Here is a 22,750-nt window from a genome sequence, read left to right as displayed (position 1 = left end):
CATTGGAAACGTTTAGTTTAGCTGTTAATGAAGTTTCGTTTTTTTTAGTGCTGAAAATTCATTGTCTGCTGGCGCTGTACACTTTTTCTAAGTGTTGCAATATCTCATGAAGGAAATACTGGACAATCAAATTAATGACTTTCCAGGCTTCAGGATGCCTTTCTACACTATATAAAGGTGGAAATTTACATTGGAAACGTTTGGTTTAGCTGTTATAAAAGTTTGTTTTTTTAGTGCTGTAAATGCATTTTCAGCTCGCGCTGTACACATTTGCTATGAGAGGCATTATCTCATAAGGGAAATATTGGACAATCAAATTAATGACTGCCCAGGCTTCAGGATGTCTTTTTACACTATATAAAGGTGGACATTTACATTGGAAACGTTTAGTTTAGCTGTTAATGAAGTTTCGTTTTTTTAGTGCTGAAAATTCATTGTCTGCTGGCGCTGTACACTTTTTCTAAGTGTTGCAATATCTCATGAAGGAAATACTGGACAATCAAATTAATGACTTTCCAGGCTTCAGGATGCCTTTCTACACTATATAAAGGTGGAAATTTACATTGGAAACGTTTGGTTTAGCTGTTATAAAAGTTTGTTTTTTTAGTGCTGTAAATGCATTTTCAGCTCGCGCTGTACACATTTGCTATGAGAGGCATTATCTCATAAGGGAAATATTGGACAATCAAATTAATGACTGCGCAGGCTTCAGGATGTCTTTCTACACTATATAAAGGTGGAAATTTACATTGGAAACGTTTAGTTTAGCTGTTAATGAAGTTTCGTTTTTTTTAGTGCTGAAAATTCATTGTCTGCTGGCGCTGTACACATTTTCTAAGTGTTGCAATATCTCATGAAGGAAATACTGGACAATCAAATTAATGACTTTCCAGGCTTCAGGATGCCTTTCTACACTATATAAAGGTGGAAATTTACATTGGAAACGTTTGGTTTAGCTGTTATAAAAGTTTGGTTTTTTAGTGCTGTAAATGCATTTTCAGCTCGCGCTGTACACATTTGCTATGAGAGGCATTATCTCATAAGGGAAATATTGGACAATCAAATTAATGACTGCGCAGGCTTCAGGATGTCTTTCTACACTATATAAAGGTGGAAATTTACATTGGAAACGTTTAGTTTAGCTGTTAATGAAGTTTCGTTTTTTTTAGTGCTGAAAATTCATTGTCTGCTGGCGCTGTACACATTTTCTAAGTGTTGCAATATCTCATGAAGGAAATACTGGACAATCAAATTAATGACTTTCCAGGCTTCAGGATGCCTTTCTACACTATATAAAGGTGGAAATTTACATTGGAAACGTTTGGTTTAGCTGTTATAAAAGTTTGGTTTTTTAGTGCTGTAAATGCATTTTCAGCTCGCGCTGTACACATTTGCTATGAGAGGCATTATCTCATAAGGGAAATATTGGACAATCAAATTAATGACTGCGCAGGCTTCAGGATGTCTTTCTACACTATATAAAGGTGGAAATTTACATTGGAAACGTTTAGTTTAGCTGTTAATGAAGTTTCGTTTTTTTTAGTGCTGAAAATTCATTGTCTGCTGGCGCTGTACACTTTTTCTAAGTGTTGCAATATCTCATGAAGGAAATACTGGACAATCAAATTAATGACTTTCCAGGCTTCAGGATGCCTTTCTACACTATATAAAGGTGGAAATTTACATTGGATACGTTTGGTTTAGCTGTTATAAAAGTTTGTTTTTTTAGTGCTGTAAATGCATTTTCAGCTCGCGCTGTACACATTTGCTATGAGAGGCATTATCTCATAAGGGAAATATTGGACAATCAAATTAATGACTGCGCAGGCTTCAGGATGTCTTTTTACACTATATAAAGGTGGAAATTTACATAGGAAACGTTTAGTTTAGCTGTTAATGAAGTTTCGTTTTTTTTAGTGCTGAAAATTCATTGTCTGCTGGCGCTGTACACTTTTTCTAAGTGTTGCAATATCTCATGAAGGAAATACTGGACAATCAAATTAATGACTTTCCAGGCTTCAGGATGCCTTTCTACACTATATAAAGGTGGAAATTTACATTGGAAACGTTTGGTTTAGCTGTTATAAAAGTTTGGTTTTTTAGTGCTGTAAATGCATTTTCAGCTCGCGCTGTACACATTTGCTATGAGAGGCATTATCTCATAAGGGAAATATTGGACAATCAAATTAATGACTGCGCAGGCTTCAGGATGTCTTTCTACACTATATAAAGGTGGAAATTTACATTGGAAACGTTTAGTTTAGCTGTTAATGAAGTTTCGTTTTTTTAGTGCTGAAAATTCATTGTCTGCTGGCGCTGTACACTTTTTCTAAGTGTTGCAATATCTCATGAAGGAAATACTGGACAATCAAATTAATGACTTTCCAGGCTTCAGGATGCCTTTCTACACTATATAAAGGTGGAAATTTACATTGGAAACGTTTGGTTTAGCTGTTATAAAAGTTTGGTTTTTTAGTGCTGTAAATGCATTTTCAGCTCGCGCTGTACACATTTGCTATGAGAGGCATTATCTCATAAGGGAAATATTGGACAATCAAATTAATGACTGCGCAGGCTTCAGGATGTCTTTTTACACTATATAAAGGTGGAAATTTACATTGGAAACGTTTAGTTTAGCTGTTAATGAAGTTTCGTTTTTTTTAGTGCTGAAAATTCATTGTCTGCTGGCGCTGTACACTTTTTCTAAGTGTTGCAATATCTCATGAAGGAAATACTGGACAATCAAATTAATGCCTTTCCAGGCTTCAGGATGCCTTTCTACACTATATAAAGGTGGAAATTTACATTGGAAACGTTTGGTTTAGCTGTTATAAAAGTTTGGTTTTTTATTGCTTGTAAATGCATTTTCAGCTCGCGCTGTACACATTTGCTATGAGAGGCATTATCTCATAAGGGAAATATTGGACAATCAAATTAATGACTGCCCAGGCTTCAGGATGTCTTTTTACACTATATAAGGGTGGAAATTTACATTGGAAACGTTTAGTTTAGCTGTTAATGAAGTTTCGTTTTTTTAGTGCTGAAAATTCATTGTCTGCTCGCACTGTCCACATTTGCTATGTGAGGCATTATCTCATAAGGGAAATACTGGACAATCAAATTAATGACTGCCCAGGCTTCAGGATGTCTTTTTACACTATATAAAGGTGGAAATGTACATTGGAAACGTTTGGTTTAGCTGTTATAAAAGTTTGGTTTTTTAGTGCTGAAAATGCATTTTCAGCTCGCACTGTACACATTTGCTATGTGAGGCATTATCTCATAAGGGAAATACTGGACAATCAAATTAATGACTTCCCAGGCTCCAGGATGCCTTTTTACACTCTATAAATGTGGAAATTTACATTGGAAACGTTTGGTTTAGCTGTTAATGAAGTTTCGTTTTTTTAGTGCTGAAAATTCATTGTCTGCTGGCGCTGTACACTTTTTCTAAGTGTTGCAATATCTCATGAAGGAAATACTGGACAATCAAATTAATGACTTTCCAGGCTTCAGGATGCCTTTCTACACTATATAAAGGTGGAAATTTACATTTGAAACGTTTGGTTTAGCTGTTATAAAAGTTTGGTTTTTTAGTGCTGTAAATGCATTTTCAGCTCGCGCTGTACACATTTGCTATGAGAGGCATTATCTCATAAGGGAAATATTGGACAATCAAATTAATGACTGCCCAGGCTTCAGGATGTGTTTTTACACTATATAAAGGTGGAAATATACATTGGAAACGTTTAGTTTAGCTGTTAATGAAGTTTCGTTTTTTTAGTGCTGAAAATTCATTGTCTGCTGGCGCTGAACACTTTTTCTAAGTGTTGCAATATCTCATGAAGGAAATACTGGACAATCAAATTAATGACTTTCCAGGCTTCAGTATGCCTTTCTACACTATATAAAGGTGGAAATTTACATTGGAAACGTTTGGTTTAGCTGTTATAAAAGTTTGGTTTTTTTGTGCTGTAAATGCATTTTCAGCTCGCGCTGTACACATTTGCTATGAGAGGCATTATCTCATAAGGGAAATATTGGACAATCAAATTAATGACTGCCCAGGCTTCAGGATGTCTTTTTACACTATATAAAGGTGGAAATTTACATTGGAAACGTTTGGTTTAGCTGTTATAAAAGTTTGGTTTTTTAGTGCTGTAAATGCATTTTCAGCTCGCGCTGTACACATTTGCTATGTGAGGCATTATCTCATAAGGGAAATACTGGACAATCAAATTAATGACTGCCCAGGCTTCAGGATGTCTTTTTACACTATATAAAGGTGGAAATTTACATTGGAAACGTTTGGTTTAGCTGTTATAAAAGTTTGGTTTTTTAGTGCTGAAAATGCATTTTCAGCTCGCACTGTACACATTTGCTATGTGAGGCATTATCTCATAAGGGAAATACTGGACAATCAAATTAATGACTTCCCAGGCTTCAGGATGCCTTTTTACACTCTATAAATGTGGAAATTTACATTGGAAACGTTTGGTTTAGCTGTTAATGAAGTTTCGTTTTTTTAGTGCTGAAAATTCATTGTCTGCTGGCGCTGTACACTTTTTCTAAGTGTTGCAATATCTCATGAAGGAAATACTGGACAATCAAATTAATGACTTTCCAGGCTTCAGGATGCCTTTCTACACTATATAAAGGTGGAAATTTACATTGGAAACGTTTGGTTTAGCTGTTATAAAAGTTTGGTTTTTTAGTGCTGTAAATGCATTTTCAGCTCGCGCTGTACACATTTGCTATGAGAGGCATTATCTCATAAGGGAAATATTGGACAATCAAATTAATGACTGCCCAGGCTTCAGGATGTCTTTTTACACTATATAAAGGTGGAAATTTACATTGGAAACGTTTAGTTTAGCTGTTAATGAAGTTTCGTTTTTTTTAGTGCTGAAAATTCATTGTCTGCTGGCGCTGTACACTTTTTCTAAGTGTTGCAATATCTCATGAAGGAAATACTGGACAATCAAATTAATGACTTTCCAGGCTTCAGGATGCCTTTCTACACTATATAAAGGTGGAAATTTACATTGGAAACGTTTGGTTTAGCTGTTATAAAAGTTTGGTTTTTTAGTGCTGTAAATGCATTTTCAGCTCGCGCTGTACACATTTGCTATGAGAGGCATTATCTCATAAGGGAAATATTGGACAATCAAATTAATGACTGCCCAGGCTTCAGGATGTCTTTTTACACTATATAAAGGTGGAAATTTACAATGGAAACGTTTGGTTTAGCTGTTATAAAAGTTTGGTTTTTTAGTGCTGTAAATGCATTTTCAGCTCGCGCTGTACACATTTGCTATGAGAGGCATTATCTCATAAGGGAAATATTGGACAATCAAATTAATTGCTGCCCAGGCTTCAGGATGTCTTTTTACTCTATATAAAGTTGGAAATTTACATTGGAAACGTTTAGTTTAGCTGTTAATGAAGTTTCGTTTTTTTAGTGCTGAAAATTCATTGTCTGCTGGCGCTGTACACTTTTTCTAAGTGTTGCAATATCTCATGAAGGAAATACTGGACAATCAAATTAATGACTTTCCAGGCTTCAGGATGCCTTTCTACACTATATAAAGGTGGAAATGTACATTGGAAACGTTTGGTTTAGCTGTTATAAAAGTTTGTTTTTTTAGTGCTGTAAATGCATTTTCAGCTCGCGCTGTACACATATTTGCTATGAGAGGCATTGTCTCATAAGGGAAATATTGGACAATCAAATTAATGACTGCCCAGGCTTCAGGATGTCTTTTTACACTATATAAAGGTGGAAATTTACATTGGAAACGTTTGGTTTAGCTGTTATAAAAGTTTGTTTTTTTTAGTGCTGAAAATGCATTTTCAGCTCGCACTGTACACATTTGCTATGTGAGGCATTATCTCATAAGGGAAATACTGGACAATCAAATTAATGACTGCCCAGGCTTCAGGATGTCTTTTTACACTATATAAAGGTGGAAATTTACATTGGAAACGTTTGGTTTAGCTGTTATAAAAGTTTGGTTTTTTAGTGCTGAAAATGCATTTTCAGCTCGCGCTGTACACATTTGCTATGAGAGGCATTATCTCATAAGGGAAATATTGGACAATCAAATTAATGGCTGCCCAGGCTTCAGGATGTCTTTTTACACTATATAAAGGTGGAAATTTACATTGGAAACGTTTGGTTTAGCTGTTATAAAAGTTTGGTTTTTTAGTGCTGAAAATGCATTTTCAGCTCGCACTGTACACATTTGCTATGTGAGGCATTATCTCATAAGGGAAATACTGGACAATCAAATTAATGACTTCCCAGGCTTCAGGATGCCTTTTTACACTCTATAAATGTGGAAATTTACATTGGAAACGTTTGGTTTAGCTGTTAATGAAGTTTCGTTTTTTTAGTGCTGAAAATTCATTGTCTGCTGGCGCTGTACACTTTTTCTAAGTGTTGCAATATCTCATGAAGGAAATACTGGACAATCAAATTAATGACTTTCCAGGCTTCAGGATGCCTTTCTACACTATATAAAGGTGGAAATTTACATTGGAAACGTTTGGTTTAGCTGTTATAAAAGTTTGGTTTTTTAGTGCTGTAAATGCATTTTCAGCTCGCGCTGTACACATTTGCTATGAGAGGCATTATCTCATAAGGGAAATATTGGACAATCAAATTAATGACTGCCCAGGCTTCAGGATGTCTTTTTACACTATATAAAGGTGGAAATTTACATTGGAAACGTTTAGTTTAGCTGTTAATGAAGTTTCGTTTTTTTTAGTGCTGAAAATTCATTGTCTGCTGGCGCTGTACACTTTTTCTAAGTGTTGCAATATCTCATGAAGGAAATACTGGACAATCAAATTAATGACTTTCCAGGCTTCAGGATGCCTTTCTACACTATATAAAGGTGGAAATTTACATTGGAAACGTTTGGTTTAGCTGTTATAAAAGTTTGGTTTTTTAGTGCTGTAAATGCATTTTCAGCTCGCGCTGTACACATTTGCTATGAGAGGCATTATCTCATAAGGGAAATATTGGACAATCAAATTAATGACTGCCCAGGCTTCAGGATGTCTTTTTACACTATATAAAGGTGGAAATTTACAATGGAAACGTTTGGTTTAGCTGTTATAAAAGTTTGGTTTTTTAGTGCTGTAAATGCATTTTCAGCTCGCGCTGTACACATTTGCTATGAGAGGCATTATCTCATAAGGGAAATATTGGACAATCAAATTAATGGCTGCCCAGGCTTCAGGATGTCTTTTTACTCTATATAAAGTTGGAAATTTACATTGGAAACGTTTAGTTTAGCTGTTAATGAAGTTTCGTTTTTTTAGTGCTGAAAATTCATTGTCTGCTGGCGCTGTACACTTTTTCTAAATGTTGCAATATCTCATGAAGGAAATACTGGACAATCAAATTAATGACTTTCCAGGCTTCAGGATGCCTTTCTACACTATATAAAGGTGGAAATTTACATTGGAAACGTTTGGTTTAGCTGTTATAAAAGTTTGGTTTTTTTAGTGCTGAAAATGCATTTTCAGCTCGCACTGTACACATTTGCTATGTGAGGCATTATCTCATAAGGGAAATACTGGACAATCAAATTAATGACTGCCCAGGCTTCAGGATGTCTTTTTACACTATATAAAGGTGGAAATTTACATTGGAAACGTTTGGTTTAGCTGTTAATGAAGTTTCGTTTTTTTAGTGCTGAAAATTCATTGTCTGCTGGCGCTGTACACTTTTTCTAAGTGTTGCAATATCTCATGAAGGAAATACTGGACAATCAAATTAATGACTTTCCAGGCTTCAGGATGCCTTTCTACACTATATAAAGGTGGAAATTTACATTGGAAACGTTTGGTTTAGCTGTTATAAAAGTTTGGTTTTTTAGTGCTGTAAATGCATTTTCAGCTCGCGCTGTACACATTTGCTATGAGAGGCATTATCTCATAAGGGAAATATTGGACAATCAAATTAATGACTGCGCAGGCTTCAGGATGTCTTTCTACACTATATAAAGGTGGAAATTTACATTGGAAACGTTTAGTTTAGCTGTTAATGAAGTTTCGTTTTTTTTAGTGCTGAAAATTCATTGTCTGCTGGCGCTGTACACTTTTTCTAAGTGTTGCAATATCTCATGAAGGAAATACTGGACAATCAAATTAATGACTTTCCAGGCTTCAGGATGCCTTTCTACACTATATAAAGGTGGAAATTTACATTGGAAACGTTTGGTTTAGCTTTTATAAAAGTTTGGTTTTTTAGTGCTGTAAATGCATTTTCAGCTCGCGCTGTACACATTTGCTATGAGAGGCATTATCTCATAAGGGAAATATTGGACAATCAAATTAATGACTGCGCAGGCTTCAGGATGTCTTTCTACACTATATAAAGGTGGAAATTTACATTGGAAACGTTTAGTTTAGCTGTTAATGAAGTTTCGTTTTTTTTAGTGCTGAAAATTCATTGTCTGCTGGCGCTGTACACTTTTTCTAAGTGTTGCAATATCTCATGAAGGAAATACTGGACAATCAAATTAATGACTTTCCAGGCTTCAGGATGCCTTTCTACACTATATAAAGGTGGAAATTTACATTGGAAACGTTTGGTTTAGCTGTTATAAAAGTTTGGTTTTTTAGTGCTGTAAATGCATTTTCAGCTCGCGCTGTACACATTTGCTATGAGAGGCATTATCTCATAAGGGAAATATTGGACAATCAAATTAATGACTGCGCAGGCTTCAGGATGTCTTTTTACACTATATAAAGGTGGAAATTTACATTGGAAACGTTTAGTTTAGCTGTTAATGAAGTTTCGTTTTTTTTAGTGCTGAAAATTCATTGTCTGCTGGCGCTGTACACTTTTTCTAAGTGTTGCAATATCTCATGAAGGAAATACTGGACAATCAAATTAATGACTTTCCAGGCTTCAGGATGCCTTTCTACACTATATAAAGGTGGAAATTTACATTGGAAACGTTTGGTTTAGCTGTTATAAAAGTTTGGTTTTTTAGTGCTGTAAATGCATTTTCAGCTCGCGCTGTACACATTTGCTATGAGAGGCATTATCTCATAAGGGAAATATTGGACAATCAAATTAATGACTGCGCAGGCTTCAGGATGTCTTTCTACACTATATAAAGGTGGAAATTTACATTGGAAACGTTTAGTTTAGCTGTTAATGAAGTTTCGTTTTTTTTAGTGCTGAAAATTCATTGTCTGCTGGCGCTGTACACTTTTTCTAAGTGTTGCAATATCTCATGAAGGAAATACTGGACAATCAAATCAATGACTTTCCAGGCTTCAGGATGCCTTTCTACACTATATAAAGGTGAAAATTTACATTGGAAACGTTTGGTTTAGCTGTTATAAAAGTTTGGTTTTTTAGTGCTGTAAATGCATTTTCAGCTCGCACTGTACACATTTGCTATGTGAGGCATTATCTCATAAGGGAAATACTGGACAATCAAATTAATGACTTCCCAGGCTTCAGGATGCCTTTTTACACTATATAAAGGTGGAAATTTACATTGGAAACGTTTGGTTTAGCTGTTATAAAAGTTTGGTTTTTTTAGTGCTGAAAATGCATTTTCAGCTCGCACTGTACACATTTGCTATGTGAGGCATTATCTCATAAGGGAAATACTGGACAATCAAATTAATGACTGCCCAGGCTTCAGGATGTCTTTTTACACTATATAAAGGTGGAAATCTACATTGGAAACGTTTGGTTTAGCTGTTATAAAAGTTTGGTTTTTTAGTGCTGAAAATGCATTTTCAGCTCGCGCTGTACACATTTGCTATGAGAGGCATTATCTCATAAGGGAAATATTGGACAATCAAATTAATGGCTGCCCAGGCTTCAGGATGTCTTTTTACACTATATAAAGGTGGAAATTTACATTGGAAACGTTTGGTTTAGCTGTTATAAAAGTTTGGTTTTTTAGTGCTGAAAATGCATTTTCAGCTCGCACTGTACACATTTGCTATGTGAGGCATTATCTCATAAGGGAAATACTGGACAATCAAATTAATGACTTCCCAGGCTTCAGGATGCCTTTTTACACTCTATAAATGTGGAAATTTACATTGGAAACGTTTGGTTTAGCTGTTAATGAAGTTTCGTTTTTTTAGTGCTGAAAATTCATTGTCTGCTGGCGCTGTACACTTTTTCTAAGTGTTGCAATATCTCATGAAGGAAATACTGGACAATCAAATTAATGACTTTCCAGGCTTCAGGATGCCTTTCTACACTATATAAAGGTGGAAATTTACATTGGAAACGTTTGGTTTAGCTGTTATAAAAGTTTGGTTTTTTAGTGCTGTAAATGCATTTTCAGCTCGCGCTGTACACATTTGCTATGAGAGGCATTATCTCATAAGGGAAATATTGGACAATCAAATTAATGACTGCCCAGGCTTCAGGATGTCTTTTTACACTATATAAAGGTGGAAATTTACATTGGAAACGTTTAGTTTAGCTGTTAATGAAGTTTCGTTTTTTTTAGTGCTGAAAATTCATTGTCTGCTGGCGCTGTACACTTTTTCTAAGTGTTGCAATATCTCATGAAGGAAATACTGGACAATCAAATTAATGACTTTCCAGGCTTCAGGATGCCTTTCTACACTATATAAAGGTGGAAATTTACATTGGAAACGTTTGGTTTAGCTGTTATAAAAGTTTGGTTTTTTAGTGCTGTAAATGCATTTTCAGCTCGCGCTGTACACATTTGCTATGAGAGGCATTATCTCATAAGGGAAATATTGGACAATCAAATTAATGACTGCCCAGGCTTCAGGATGTCTTTTTACACTATATAAAGGTGGAAATTTACAATGGAAACGTTTGGTTTAGCTGTTATAAAAGTTTGGTTTTTTAGTGCTGTAAATGCATTTTCAGCTCGCGCTGTACACATTTGCTATGAGAGGCATTATCTCATAAGGGAAATATTGGACAATCAAATTAATGGCTGCCCAGGCTTCAGCATGTCTTTTTACTCTATATAAAGTTGGAAATTTACATTGGAAACGTTTAGTTTAGCTGTTAATGAAGTTTCGTTTTTTTAGTGCTGAAAATTCATTGTCTGCTGGCGCTGTACACTTTTTCTAAGTGTTGCAATATCTCATGAAGGAAATACTGGACAATCAAATCAATGACTTTCCAGGCTTCAGGATGCCTTTCTACACTATATAAAGGTGAAAATTTACATTGGAAACGTTTGGTTTAGCTGTTATAAAAGTTTGGTTTTTTAGTGCTGTAAATGCATTTTCAGCTCGCACTGTACACATTTGCTATGTGAGGCATTATCTCATAAGGGAAATACTGGACAATCAAATTAATGACTTCCCAGGCTTCAGGATGCCTTTTTACACTCTATAAATGTGGAAATTTACATTGGAAACGTTTGGTTTAGCTGTTAATGAAGTTTCGTTTTTTTAGTGCTGAAAATTCATTGTCTGCTGGCGCTGTACACTTTTTCTAAGTGTTGCAATATCTCATGAAGGAAATACTGGACAATCAAATTAATGACTTTCCAGGCTTCAGGATGCCTTTCTACACTATATAAAGGTGGAAATTTACATTGGAAACGTTTGGTTTAGCTGTTATAAAAGTTTGGTTTTTTAGTGCTGTAAATGCATTTTCAGCTCGCGCTGTACACATTTGCTATGAGAGGCATTATCTCATAAGGGAAATATTGGACAATCAAATTAATGACTGCCCAGGCTTCAGGATGTCTTTTTACACTATATAAAGGTGGAAATTTACAATGGAAACGTTTGGTTTAGCTGTTATAAAAGTTTGGTTTTTTAGTGCTGTAAATGCATTTTCAGCTCGCGCTGTACACATTTGCTATGAGAGGCATTATCTCATAAGGGAAATATTGGACAATCAAATTAATGGCTGCCCAGGCTTCAGCATGTCTTTTTACTCTATATAAAGTTGGAAATTTACATTGGAAACGTTTAGTTTAGCTGTTAATGAAGTTTCGTTTTTTTAGTGCTGAAAATTCATTGTCTGCTGGCGCTGTACACTTTTTCTAAGTGTTGCAATATCTCATGAAGGAAATACTGGACAATCAAATCAATGACTTTCCAGGCTTCAGGATGCCTTTCTACACTATATAAAGGTGAAAATTTACATTGGAAACGTTTGGTTTAGCTGTTATAAAAGTTTGGTTTTTTAGTGCTGTAAATGCATTTTCAGCTCGCGCTGTACACATTTGCTATGAGAGGCATTATCTCATAAGGGAAATACTGGACAATCAAATTAATGACTTCCCAGGCTTCAGGATGCCTTTTTACACTCTATAAATGTGGAAATTTACATTGGAAACGTTTGGTTTAGCTGTTAATGAAGTTTCGTTTTTTTAGTGCTGAAAATTCATTGTCTGCTGGCGCTGTACACTTTTTCTAAGTGTTGCAATATCTCATGAAGGAAATACTGGACAATCAAATCAATGACTTTCCAGGCTTCAGGATGCCTTTCTACACTATATAAAGGTGGAAATTTACATTGGAAACGTTTGGTTTAGCTGTTATAAAAGTTTGTTTTTTTAGTGCTGTAAATGCATTTTCAGCTCGCACTGTACACATTTGCTATGTGAGGCATTATCTCATAAGGGAAATATTGGACAATCAAATTAATGACTTCCCAGGCTTCAGGATGCCTTTTTACACTCTATAAATGTGGAAATTTACATTGGAAACGTTTGGTTTAGCTATTAATGAAGTTTCGTTTTTTTAGTGCTGAAAATTCATTGTCTGCTGGCGCTGTACACTTTTTCTAAGTGTTGCAATATCTCATGAAGGAAATACTGGACAATCAAATTAATGACTTTCCAGGCTTCAGGATGCCTTTCTACACTATATAAAGGTGGAAATGTACATTGGAAACGTTTGGTTTAGCTGTTATAAAAGTTTGTTTTTTTAGTGCTGTAAATGCATTTTCAGCTCGCGCTGTACACATTTGCTATGAGAGGCATTGTCTCATAAGGGAAATATTGGACAATCAAATTAATGACTGCCCAGGCTTCAGGATGTCTTTTTACACTATATAAAGGTGGAAATTTACATTGGAAACGTTTGGTTTAGCTGTTATAAAAGTTTGGTTTTTTTAGTGCTGAAAATGCATTTTCAGCTCGCACTGTACACATTTGCTATGTGAGGCATTATCTCATAAGGGAAATACTGGACAATCAAATTAATGACTGCCCAGGCTTCAGGATGTCTTTTTACACTATATAAAGGTGGAAATTTACATTGGAAACGTTTGGTTTAGCTGTTATAAAAGTTTGGTTTTTTTAGTGCTGAAAATGCATTTTCAGCTCGCGCTGTACACATTTGCTATGAGAGGCATTATCTCATAAGGGAAATATTGGACAATCAAATTAATGGCTGCCCAGGCTTCAGGATGTCTTTTTACTCTATATAAAGTTGGAAATTTACATTGGAAACGTTTAGTTTAGCTGTTAATGAAGTTTCGTTTTTTTAGTGCTGAAAATTCATTGTCTGCTGGCGCTGTACACTTTTTCTAAGTGTTGCAATATCTCATGAAGGAAATACTGGACAATCAAATCAATGACTTTCCAGGCTTCAGGATGCCTTTCTACACTATATAAAGGTGGAAATTTACATTGGAAACGTTTGGTTTAGCTGTTATAAAAGTTTGGGTTTTTAGTGCTGTAAATGCATTTTCAGCTCGCGCTGTACACATTTGCTATGAGAGGCATTATCTCATAAGGGAAATATTGGACAATCAAATTAATGACTGCCCAGGCTTCAGGATGTCTTTTTACACTATATAAAGGTGGAAATTTACATTGGAAACGTTTAGTTTAGCTGTTAATGAAGTTTCGTTTTTTTAGTGCTGAAAATGCATTGTCTGCTGGCGCTGTACACTTTTTCTAAGTGTTGCAATATCTCATGAAGGAAATACTGGACAATCAAATTAATGACTTTCCAGGCTTCAGGATGCCTTTCTACACTATATAAAGGTGGAAATTTACATTGGAAACGTTTGGTTTAGCTGTTATAAAAGTTTGGTTTTTTAGTGCTGTAAATGCATTTTCAGCTCGCGCTGTACACATTTGCTATGAGAGGCATTATCTCATAAGGGAAATATTGGACAATCAAATTAATGACTGCCCAGGCTTCAGGATGTCTTTTTACACTATATAAAGGTGGAAATTTACATTGGAAACGTTTGGTTTAGCTGTTATAAAAGTTTGGTTTTTTAGTGCTGTAAATGCATTTTCAGCTCGCGCTGTACACATTTGCTATGAGAGGCATTATCTCATAAGGGAAATATTGGACAATCAAATTAATGGCTGCCCGGGCTTCAGGATGTCTTTTTACACTATATAAAGGTGGAAATTTACATTGGAAACGTTTAGTTTAGCTGTTAATGAAGTTTCGTTTTTTTAGTGCTGAAAATTCATTGTCTGCTGGCGCTGTACACTTTTTCTAAATGTTGCAATATCTCATGAAGGAAATACTGGACAATCAAATTAATGACTTTCCAGGCTTCATGATGCCTTTCTACACTATATAAAGGTGGAAATTTACATTGGAAACGTTTGGTTTAGCTGTTATAAAAGTTTGGTTTTTTAGTGCTGTAAATGCATTTTCAGCTCGCGCTGTACACATTTGCTATGAGAGGCATTATCTCATAAGGGAAATATTGGACAACCAAATTAATGACTGCCCAGGCTTCAGGATGTCTTTTTACACTATATAAAGGTGGAAATTTACATTGGAAACGTTTGGTTTAGGTGTTATAAAAGTTTGTTTTTTTAGTGCTGAAAATGCATTTTCAGCTCGCACTGTACACATTTGCTATGTGAGGCATTATCTCATAAGGGAAATACTGGACAATCAAATTAATTACTTCCCAGGCTTCAGGATGCCTTTTTACACTCTATAAATGTGGAAATTTACATTGGAAACGTTTGGTTTAGCTGTTAATGAAGTTTCGTTTTTTTAGTGCTGAAAATTCATTGTCTGCTGGCGCTGTACACTTTTTCTAAGTTTTGCAATATCTCATGTAGGAAATACTGGACAATCAAATTAATGACTTTCCAGGCTTCAGGATGCCTTTCTACACTATATAAAGGTGGAAATTTACATTGGAAACGTTTGGTTTAGCTGTTATAAAAGTTTGGTTTTTTAGTGCTGTAAATGCATTTTCAGCTCGCGCTGTACACATTTGCTATGAGAGGCATTATCTCATAAGGGAAATATTGGACAATCAAATTAATGACTGCCCAGGCTTCAGGATGCCTTTCTACACTACATAAAGGTGGAAATTTACATTGGAAACGTTTGGTTTAGCTGTTATAAAAGTTTGTTTTTTTAGTGCTGTAAATGCATTTTCAGCTCGCGCTGTACACATTTGCTATGTGAGGCATTATCTCATAAGGGAAATACTGGACAATCAAATTAATGACTGCCCAGGCTTCAGGATGTCTTTTTACACTATATAAAGGTGGAAATTTACATTGGAAACGTTTGGTTTAGCTGTTATAAAAGTTTGTTTTTTTAGTGCTGAAAATGCATTTTCAGCTCGCACTGTACACATTTGCTATGTGAGGCATTATCTCATAAGGGAAATACTGGACAATCAAATTAATGACTTCCCAGGCTTCAGGATGCCTTTTTACACTCTATAAATGTGGAAATTTACATTGGAAACGTTTGGTTTAGCTGTTAATGAAGTTTCGTTTTTTTAGTGCTGAAAATTCATTGTCTGCTGGCGCTGTACACTTTTTCTAAGTGTTGCAATATCTCATGAAGGAAATACTGGACAATCAAATTAATGACTTTCCAGGCTTCATGATGCCTTTCTACACTATATAAAGGTGGAAATTTACATTGGAAACGTTTGGTTTAGCTGTTATAAAAGTTTGGTTTTTTAGTGCTGTAAATGCATTTTCAGCTCGCGCTGTACACATTTGCTATGAGAGGCATTATCTCATAAGGGAAATATTGGACAACCAAATTAATGACTGCCCAGGCTTCAGGATGTCTTTTTACACTATATAAAGGTGGAAATTTACATTGGAAACGTTTGGTTTAGGTGTTATAAAAGTTTGTTTTTTTAGTGCTGAAAATGCATTTTCAGCTCGCACTGTACACATTTGCTATGTGAGGCATTATCTCATAAGGGAAATACTGGACAATCAAATTAATTACTTCCCAGGCTTCAGGATGCCTTTTTACACTCTATAAATGTGGAAATTTACATTGGAAACGTTTGGTTTAGCTGTTAATGAAGTTTCGTTTTTTTAGTGCTGAAAATTCATTGTCTGCTGGCGCTGTACACTTTTTCTAAGTTTTGCAATATCTCATGTAGGAAATACTGGACAATCAAATTAATGACTTTCCAGGCTTCAGGATGCCTTTCTACACTATATAAAGGTGGAAATTTACATTGGAAACGTTTGGTTTAGCTGTTATAAAAGTTTGGTTTTTTAGTGCTGTAAATGCATTTTCAGCTCGCGCTGTACACATTTGCTATGAGAGGCATTATCTCATAAGGGAAATATTGGACAATCAAATTAATGACTGCCCAGGCTTCAGGATGCCTTTCTACACTACATAAAGGTGGAAATTTACATTGGAAACGTTTGGTTTAGCTGTTATAAAAGTTTGTTTTTTTAGTGCTGTAAATGCATTTTCAGCTCGCGCTGTACACATTTGCTATGTGAGGCATTATCTCATAAGGGAAATACTGGACAATCAAATTAATGACTGCCCAGGCTTCAGGATGTCTTTTTACACTATATAAAGGTGGAAATTTACATTGGAAACGTTTGGTTTAGCTGTTATAAAAGTTTGTTTTTTTAGTGCTGAAAATGCATTTTCAGCTCGCACTGTACACATTTGCTATGTGAGGCATTATCTCATAAGGGAAATACTGGACAATCAAATTAATGACTTCCCAGGCTTCAGGATGCCTTTTTACACTCTATAAATGTGGAAATTTACATTGGAAACGTTTGGTTTAGCTGTTAATGAAGTTTCGTTTTTTTAGTGCTGAAAATTCATTGTCTGCTGGCGCTGTACACTTTTTCTAAGTGTTGCAATATCTCATGAAGGAAATACTGGACAATCAAATTAATGACTTTCCAGGCTCCAGGATGCCTTTCTACACTATATAAAGGTGGAAATTTACATTGGAAACGTTTGGTTTAGCTGTTATAAAAGTTTGGTTTTTTAGTGCTGTAAATGCATTTTCAGCTCGCGCTGTACACATTTGCTATGAGAGGCATTATCTCATAAGGGAAATATTGGACAATCAAATTAATGACTGCCCAGGCTTCAGGATGTCTTTTTACACTATATAAAGGTGGAAATTTACATTGGAAACGTTTGGTTTAGCTGTTATAAAAGTTTGGTTTTTTAGTGCTGAAAATGCATTTTCAGCTCGCACTGTACACATTTGCTATGTGAGGCATTATCTCATAAGGGAAATATGGACAATCAAATTAATGACTTCCCAGGCTTCAGGATGCATTTTTACACTCTATAAATGTGGAAATTTACATTGGAAACGTTTGGTTTAGCTGTTAATGAAGTTTCGTTTTTTTAGTGCTGAAAATTCATTGTCTGCTGGCGCTGTACACTTTTTCTAAGTTTTGCAATATCTCATGAAGGAAATACTGGACAATCAAATAATGACTTTCCAGGCTTCAGGATGCCTTTCTACACTATATAAAGGTGGAAATTTACATTGGAAACGTTTGGTTTAGCTGTTATAAAAGTTTGGTTTTTTAGTGCTGTAAATGCATTTTCAGCTCGCGCTGTACACATTTGCTATGAGAGGCATTATCTTATAAGGGAAATATTGGACAATCAAATTAATGACTGCCCAGGCTTCAGGATGTCTTTTTACACTATATAAACGTGGAAATTTACATTGGAAACGTTTAGTTTAGCTGTTAATGAAGTTTCGTTTTTTTAGTGCTGAAAATTCATTGTCTGCTGGCGCTGTACACTTTTTCTAAGTGTTGCAATATCTCATGAAGGAAATACTGGATAATCAAATTAATGACTTTCCAGGCTTCAGGATGCCTTTCTACACTATATAAAGGTGGAAATTTACATTGGAAACGTTTGGTTTAGCTGTTTATAAAAGTTTGGTTTTTTAGTGCTGTAAATGCATTTTCAGCTCGCGCTGTACACATTTGCTATGAGAGGCATTATCTCATAAGGGAAATATTGGACAATCAAATTAATGGCTGCCCAGGCTTCAGGATGTCTTTTTACACTATATAAAGGTGGAAATTTACATTGGAAACGTTTAGTTTAGCTGTTAATGAAGTTTCGTTTTTTTAGTGCTGAAAATTCATTGTCTGCTGGCGCTGTACACTTTTTCTAAGTGTTGCAATATCTCATGAAGGAAATACTGGACAATCAAATTAATGACTTTCCAGGCTTCAGGATGCCTTTCTACACTATATAAAGGTGGAAATTTACATTGGAAACGTTTGGTTTAGCTGTTATAAAAGTTTGTTTTTTTAGTGCTGTAAATGCATTTTCAGCTCGCGCTGTACACATTTGCTATGAGAGGCATTATCTCATAAGGGAAATATTGGACAATCAAATTAATGACTGCGCAGGCTTCAGGATGTCTTTCTACACTATATAAAGGTGGAAATTTACATTGGAAACGTTTAGTTTAGCTGTTAATGAAGTTTCGTTTTTTTTAGTGCTGAAAATTCATTGTCTGCTGGCGCTGTACACTTTTTCTAAGTGTTGCAATATCTCATGAAGGAAATACTGGACAATCAAATTAATGACTTTCCAGGCTTCAGGATGCCTTTCTACACTATATAAAGGTGGAAATTTACATTGGAAACGTTTGGTTTAGCTGTTATAAAAGTTTGGTTTTTTAGTGCTGTAAATGCATTTTCAGCTCGCGCTGTACACATTTGCTATGAGAGGCATTATCTCATAAGGGAAATATTGGACAATCAAATTAATGACTGCGCAGGCTTCAGGATGTCTTTTTACACTATATAAAGGTGGAAATTTACATTGGAAACGTTTAGTTTAGCTGTTAATGAAGTTTCGTTTTTTTTAGTGCTGAAAATTCATTGTCTGCTGGCGCTGTACACTTTTTCTATGTGTTGCAATATCTCATGAAGGAAATACTGGACAATCAAATTAATGACTTTCCAGGCTTCAGGATGCCTTTCTACACTATATAAAGGTGGAAATTTACATTGGAAACGTTTGGTTTAGCTGTTATAAAAGTTTGGTTTTTTAGTGCTGTAAATGCATTTTCAGCTCGCGCTGTACACATTTGCTATGAGAGGCATTATCTCATAAGGGAAATATTGGACAATCAAATTAATGACTGCCCAGGCTTCAGGATGTTTTTTTACACTATATAAGGGTGGAAATTTACATTGGAAACGTTTAGTTTAGCTGTTAATGAAGTTTCGTTTTTTTAGTGCTGAAAATTCATTGTCTGCTGGCGCTGTACACTTTTTCTAAGTGTTGAAATATCTCATGAAGGAAATACTGGACAATCAAATTAATGACTTTCCAGGCTTCAGGATGCCTTTCTACACTATATAAAGGTGGAAATTTACATTGGAAACGTTTGGTTTAGCTGTTATAAAAGTTTGGTTTTTTAGTGCTGTAAATGCACTTTCAGCTCGCGCTGTACACATTTGCTATGAGAGGCATTATCTCATAAGGGAAATATTGGACAATCAAATTAATGACTGCCCAGGCTTCAGGATGTCTTTTTACACCATATAAGGGTGGAAATTTACATTGGAAACGTTTAGTTTAGCTGTTAATGAAGTTTCGTTTTTTTAGGACAATCAAATTAATGACTGCGCAGGCTTCAGGATGTCTTTCTACACTATATAAAGGTGGAAATTTACATTGGAAACGTTTAGTTTAGCTGTTAATGAAGTTTCGTTTTTTTAGTGCTGAAAATTCATTGTCTGCTGGCGCTGTACACTTTTTCTAAGTGTTGCAATATCTCATGAAGGAAATACTGGACAATCAAATTAATGACTTTCCAGGCTTCAGGATGCCTTTCTACACTATATAAAGGTGGAAATTTACATTGGAAACGTTTGGTTTAGCTGTTATAAAAGTTTGGTTTTTTAGTGCTGTAAATGCATTTTCAGCTCGCGCTGTACACATTTGCTATGAGAGGCATTATCTCATAAGGGAAATATTGGACAATCAAATTAATGACTGCGCAGGCTTCAGGATGTCTTTTTACACTATATAAAGGTGGAAATTTACATTGGAAACGTTTAGTTTAGCTGTTAATGAAGTTTCGTTTTTTTTAGTGCTGAAAATTCATTGTCTGCTGGCGCTGTACACTTTTTCTAAGTGTTGCAATATCTCATGAAGGAAATACTGGACAATCAAATTAATGACTTTCCAGGCTTCAGGATGCCTTTCTACACTATATAAAGGTGGAAATTTACATTGGAAACGTTTGGTTTAGCTGTTATAAAAGTTTGGTTTTTTATTGCTGTAAATGCATTTTCAGCTCGCGCTGTACACATTTGCTATGAGAGGCATTATCTCATAAGGGAAATATTGGACAATCAAATTAATGACTGCCCAGGCTTCAAGATGTCTTTTTACACTATATAAGGGTGGAAATTTACATTGGAAAGGTTTAGTTTAGCTGTTAATGAAGTTTCGTTTTTTTAGTGCTGAAAATTCATTGTCTGCTCGCACTGTCCACATTTGCTATGTGAGGCATTATCTCATAAGGGAAATACTGGACAATCAAATTAATGACTGCCCAGGCTTCAGGATGTCTTTTTACACTATATAAAGGTGGAAATGTACATTGGAAACGTTTGGTTTAGCTGTTATAAAAGTTTGGTTTTTTAGTGCTGAAAATGCATTTTCAGCTCGCACTGTACACATTTGCTATGTGAGGCATTATCTCATAAGGGAAATACTGGACAATCAAATTAATGACTTCCCAGGCTCCAGGATGCCTTTTTACACTCTATAAATGTGGAAATTTACATTGGAAACGTTTGGTTTAGCTGTTAATGAAGTTTCGTTTTTTTAGTGCTGAAAATTCATTGTCTGCTGGCGCTGTACACTTTTTCTAAGTGTTGCAATATCTCATGAAGGAAATACTGGACAATCAAATTAATGACTTTCCAGGCTTCAGGATGCCTTTCTACACTATATAAAGGTGGAAATTTACATTGGAAACGTTTGGTTTAGCTGTTATAAAAGTTTGGTTTTTTAGTGCTGTAAATGCATTTTCAGCTCGCGCTGTACACATTTGCTATGAGAGGCATTATCTCATAAGGGAAATATTGGACAATCAAATTAATGACTGCCCAGGCTTCAGGATGTGTTTTTACACTATATAAAGGTGGAAATATACATTGGAAACGTTTAGTTTAGCTGTTAATGAAGTTTCGTTTTTTTAGTGCTGAAAATTCATTGTCTGCTGGCGCTGAACACTTTTTCTAAGTGTTGCAATATCTCATGAAGGAAATACTGGACAACCAAATTAATGACTTTCCAGGCTTCAGTATGCCTTTCTACACTATATAAAGGTGGAAATTTACATTGGAAACGTTTGGTTTAGCTGTTATAAAAGTTTGGTTTTTTAGTGCTGTAAATGCATTTTCAGCTCGCGCTGTACACATTTGCTATGAGAGGCATTATCTCATAAGGGAAATATTGGACAATCAAATTAATGACTGCCCAGGCTTCAGGATGTCTTTTTACACTATATAAAGGTGGAAATTTACATTGGAAACGTTTGGTTTAGCTGTTATAAAAGTTTGGTTTTTTAGTGCTGTAAATGCATTTTCAGCTCGCGCTGTACACATTTGCTATGTGAGGCATTATCTCATAAGGGAAATACTGGACAATCAAATTAATGACTGCCCAGGCTTCAGGATGTCTTTTTACACTATATAAAGGTGGAAATTTACTTTGGAAACGTTTGGTTTAGCTGTTATAAAAGTTTGGTTTTTTAGTGCTGTAAATGCATTTTCAGCTCGCGCTGTACACATTTGCTATGTGAGGCATTATCTCATAAGGGAAATACTGGACAATCAAATTAATGACTGCCCAGGCTTCAGGATGTCTTTTTACACTATATAAAGGTGGAAATTTACTTTGGAAACGTTTGGTTTAGCTGTTATAAAAGTTTGGTTTTTTAGTGCTGAAAATGCATTTTCAGCTCGCACTGTACACATTTGCTATGTGAGGCATTATCTCATAAGGGAAATACTGGACAATCAAATTAATGACTTCCCAGGCTTCAGGATGCCTTTTTACACTCTATAAATGTGGAAATTTACATTGGAAACGTTTGGTTTAGCTGTTAATGAAGTTTCGTTTTTTTAGTGCTGAAAATTCATTGTCTGCTGGCGCTGTACACTTTTTCTAAGTGTTGCAATATCTCATGAAGGAAATACTGGACAATCAAATTAATGACTTTCCAGGCTTCAGGATGCCTTTCTACACTATATAAAGGTGGAAATTTACATTGGAAACGTTTGGTTTAGCTGTTATAAAAGTTTGGTTTTTTAGAACTGTAAATGCATTTTCAGCTCGCACTGTACACATTTGCTATGTGAGGCATTATCTCATAAGGGAAATACTGGACAATAAAATTAATGACTTCCCAGGCTTCAGGACTCTATAAATGTGGAATTTTACATTGGAAACGTTTGGTTTAGCTGTTAATGAAGTTTCGTTTTTTTAGTGCTGAAAATTCATTGTCTGCTGG

This window comes from Idiotropiscis lumnitzeri, unplaced genomic scaffold (assembly GCF_059441095.1).
Source record: "Idiotropiscis lumnitzeri isolate Australia: NSW breed Sydney's pygmy pipehorse unplaced genomic scaffold, RoL_Ilum_1.0 HiC_scaffold_59, whole genome shotgun sequence".
NCBI lineage: Eukaryota > Metazoa > Chordata > Actinopteri > Syngnathiformes > Syngnathidae > Idiotropiscis > Idiotropiscis lumnitzeri.
Note: the sequence above shows the minus strand (reverse complement) of the source record.